The sequence below is a fragment of the Macrobrachium rosenbergii genome, chromosome 18, assembly GCF_040412425.1.
Source record: "Macrobrachium rosenbergii isolate ZJJX-2024 chromosome 18, ASM4041242v1, whole genome shotgun sequence".
Taxonomy (NCBI): Eukaryota; Metazoa; Arthropoda; class Malacostraca; order Decapoda; family Palaemonidae; genus Macrobrachium; species Macrobrachium rosenbergii.
In genome coordinates, this window is record NC_089758.1 from 19479234 (window position 1) to 19484233 (window position 5000).

General features: G+C 34.0%; 1 protein-coding gene across 2 annotated transcripts in view; it reads left to right on the forward strand.

Annotated features, from left to right (window-relative positions):
• ple (tyrosine hydroxylase ple) overlaps nt 1–5000 on the forward strand; it is a 536948-nt gene that overhangs the window by 521412 nt on the left and 10536 nt on the right. The window lies entirely within an intron of this gene.

Genomic DNA, 5000 nt, shown 5'->3' on the forward strand with positions numbered 1-5000 from the left:
CTAATGATAACTATTTTTCATTCTAGAACTTTTACACGTTCGGCGACATTTGGGAAGCAGAGTGTGGCGGCGAGACGTGGAAAAAAACAAAAATAAAATTGGTGGAGAATGGAAGAAATTCAGTGAAAATTCCAAAAGAGTGAAGGAAATTTAACTGGAAATGAATGTGAAAGTCAAAAAAAGAAATGAATTAGGAGAAAAGAAAGAAATTCACTGGAAATCAGATAAGACTTAAGATTACTGACAGTTGTTAAATGGAAAATAAAGTTACACCTTGGAACAGGAAAGAAATTCGAGACCAAACCGAAAGAAATTCTAGGGGAAGGGACATAAAAGAAAATAGAGGGATTGTGAGTATTGTAATAATACCAACGTATTTTGGGAACAACACAGAGGCCTTAATGAGTCGACATTGAATTTAAAGACTTGTGAGGGTACGTTGTAATGGTGCTCATATGTTCAGCAATCAACGATATGAGGATCCCCCAGTAAAAAAAAAAAAAAAGTCTGTATTCTCACACGAAAACGCTCTTATTTAAAATATTCACATATGTGCACGTCTTCAAGTGTGCATACATACAAATATACCAGACTTGTAAATAAATGAAAAATCATCGCTATGCCACAAACATCTTCAATGTATGGTTATATTAACATCTGGATACGTATAGTGGAACTAAAATAATGTAAATATTTTGCAGCATGACAAATGACTGAAAGAGCTTCAAAGAGTTAATGTGTTAATCGTCTTATTTTTTAATTAATTTTACCTTGACGTCATTTTCGATAACGGAGGAGACTCGAATATAAAGGCTACGTCACATGAACATATTTTTATGCATCTTTTAATACTGTACGGCAATGTCTTTATTTTATCCATTTTTTTTCTTCTGCCAGTATTGTTGATAAAATCAAAGTTGCATATATTCTTGGTAGTTTAGAGACATGAGTGTAAGTTCACGTGGCTTCAGTTTGCCATTAATGTTGGCAATCTAGTTCCTTGTATGATATGTTTACATATACACACACACACACACACATATATATATATATATATATATATATATATATATATATATATATATATATATATATATATATATATATATATATATATATATATATATACTTATACATATACAAATGCGCACACAACATATATACATGCATGCATACCTACATACATACATATATACATACATGCATGCATATATGCCATCTTATATAAACCTCTCTCTCTCTCAGCAAAGAAGAATTCCTTCATTTTGAAGCCTCTGAAGATTTCACTTATCCCCAATTCTGAACGTCAGCCTTTCGTCTCTCCTTTACTTTCCTGTACTTTTTCTTTATCTTTAATGCCCATTTTATGTATGTTGTCCTTTTTTTTTTTATTTGTTAAGCAATCATATATACACCAGTTAGATTTCATATAGTATCTTTTTCCAGACTATTGGGAGGTCACCTGTTGGTCTTTTTTTCCCAGTTTTCCTTATGCTGTACTAGTACCATTTTTATACGACATTTATCTTTTAAATTTGTATATTTGGTATTAGGCCAAAACCGTCCCTGTAGTAATGACATATATGGCGCATGGACCTGTCCAGTCTTGTTTTCTGTTACTTTGTATCATCTTTTCTTTTTAACTAATTCCATTTTGAATGAATATCCAATTTTAGTTTACCAGCGACTGGCTTTATTTCCTCTCACTTGATTTCTGAGTTACCTGGACCAGTGAGTCACCTTGCTAGGAATGTATGTTGTGAATGTGGATTCTGATTACATTTCAGTCCAGTGAAAAATCCTTTCCATTATTTATAAAAAAAACTGTATATTCGAAATTCATTTGCGTGAATAAGCTTTCATTCCTTCTGTTGCTTAAAATTAAATTACAAAAGCTAATAGAATTCTAAACCAGTATATCAAGGAGTATCAGCTTCTGTTTTCAGTTGAGCGTCGAGAATTGTTCTGGTGAAATATGGTAGTGTGTTCCCGTAGAGTTATTCGACTCCTTCAATTGGGTAAAAATGACTGTTAGTAGGAAAGATGAAATCGTAATTTTAAAAGACATAGCTACCTTTATGAACCTCAGTTTCTTAGTTCTAATCTCATGATTCTCATAACCAATAACATTATTACATTCAGATTTTAAAACAGAGACATCCCATTAAAACTGGCTTTGTTTAATTTTATTTATCGATTTTATTTTCATACGATTAACATATCTACCAGTGTCACTTTCACATGCCTAGTTGTTTACTTCATTGAAGAGATTGTTCTTCACATCTTCTCTGTATCCTATCATCAGAACCACTGCTTCATCTGTTTAGCTGCATTATTCTAACTCCCTTCTCGATTCGAGCATCATAATCGTCTTGGAAATTACTGAATTCATCACTACTGCTCTTCAAGCAATACGCAAGAATCAAACTACTCATCATCAGTGCCTCACTACATCTCTGCTCAACGTTTATCATCGAACAGCCATATTCATCCTCTCTCTCTCTCATTCTCCCTCAGACGTTATGAATATCATTTCTCTCTCTCTCTCTCTCTCTCTCTCTCTCTCGTAGAACTGGAATTTAGGCCTAGGCATAGAATATGCATAAAAACCATTTCTGATGATTACTGAAAAGAATTTACGCTCTCTCTCTCTCTCTCTCTCTCTCTCTCTCTCTCTCTCTCTCTCTCTCTCTCTCTCTCTCTCTCTCTCTCTTTAATTTTCAAAGCTGAGGTTGGTCATCAACCAAACATCTTAGACCAAGCAATTTCTTTCAGTTACATTCCCTTTCTCTCTCTCTCTCTCTCTCTCTCTCTCTCTCTCTCTCTCTCTCTCTCTCTCTCTCTCTCTACCACCCTCTTATTCCCACATCGATCGTCTCCACTTAATACACCAACGCCTTACAAAATGCACTTCTGGGTCGCTTTTTAAGAGTTCTTGACAGCAATTTCTTGATATGTACATGTTCGTGCCAACACGTACATACATTTATACACACACACACACACACACACACACACACACACACACACACATATATATATATATATATATATATATATATATATATATATATATATATATATATATATATATATATATATACATATATATATATACATATATATACTCACATATATATATGTATATATATACACATATATATACTTTTGCATTAGGTATTTTATTCTCGCAGGGATGGCTTCGATGGGATAACAACACATTGGTCACTGCTACGTTCTCACTACAACTGCTGAATTGTGGAAGAATCCTTTTGTAGTATACTTCCAAAATTTTAGCTGTTTCCTTACATCTACACAGAAGGCTCATCAACCCAAGTGTCGAAACCTCTACATACACTGCACTAAGGGCTTCTGGAATGCCCATACTCTCGAGCCTCTTGAAATTGATGGATTTCTTTTCCAATGCCTATTTCCGCATGCATTAACCTCTTTCTAGTTCTTCCTCACTTCTTTTCTAACACTTCGAATTTATGCAACCTTTCACAAACCTAAAACCCTCCATTCTTCTCACATGACCAAACACCAAACTATCTCAAAGCATTTTAAGCCTTTTTTTTAATTATTCGAACATCATGCTTACTACACAAGCAGTTCAAGACAACATCCTCAACCTTTTTTCTCTTTCATTCACTTTAGACGTCCACTTTCATACCAGACATCTTCACAACATTCTACTTTGCCTGTACATTAACAAAAACGTGACCCATGCGTCCTCTTCCTTGCCTTAAGCCAAACAGTTCTTTTCTTATAAATACCTCTACCATCTGTCTTACCGTTTTCGTCAAAAACTCACTTTACATCTTCCCTGTTCATATATCTTCCCTGTTATACTGAGTAACGTTATACCCATAAAATTCTCAGTTGCTTCCATTATCTTTACCTTTTTTATGATTAAGTTAAAATTCCTCTCACTCATTCCTTCAAAACCTTTCCCTCATCCAGACATAGCTTACTAACACTAGTCAGCCGTTAAATCACAATAAGTAGCTGTACTTTAGTATCACACTTGTAATCTGATCATATGTAATCTATATTTTCTTCAGCCTCTTAATTACCTAACTTATATCGTCAACAATCACTTCCACAGGAAATCTCAAACTTGCACTAACTCTTTCCACTTGTCAGTAGTTCAGTTCTGTCTTTCCTCTATCTTACACAGCCAACAAACCTTCAGGATTCTCACTCAGGACTGCATTCACCTCAGACGGCCTCTCCCCATTTCCCTCTTTAATTTTGAGAGTCCTTTTGTTCATTAGCATATTTCTCGGCATTTACTAGCCTGTAAATAAGCTTTTCTCTCTAAAATTTTAACTCAAATATTTAATTTTTTTTGTATTCTTTAAACAGGAGAATGAATGGTTGGGTGAAAATTGGAATAGTACAAGTGTGTGTTTGTCTCTATATAATGGTGATGATTTGTTAAACTTGTCGGCAGTTCTTTTTAATCGTAATTTTGAAATAATGAAAACAGCAACAACAACAACAACAACAACAACTACAACAATAATAACAATAATAATAATAATAATGAGGGATGGGTCTTCAGTTTAACGTGGTCCTCTCTAAAATTCGGTCCATCTCGAGATCATAGAAAACGGAGGCGTCATTAAAGCCGATTCTCCAGCAATTAGAAGAGATTAATTAGCGATTCATTTGATAATCTCGGTTCATCAAACCTACAAGTCAGAAATTACTGAAACTTGACGTAATTAATTCATTAGCAGTCAGTCAACTCCGTATTAGGTAGAGCACCAGACGCTAATTGACTCCTTCCCTGATTACACAACGTTTAATATGTAACCAATTTCAGATCTCACATAAACAGATTATCAAGTCAATGGTTTATGCAGGTAATACATATTAATAGTTTTCTATAATTTTTTAAACCTTGAGTCTATCGAATATATGTAAGCTTCTGGATGAAAGAAAATGGCAAAATGGAAACTGAACATAAATATGAGAGAAAAGGGAAAATAAAG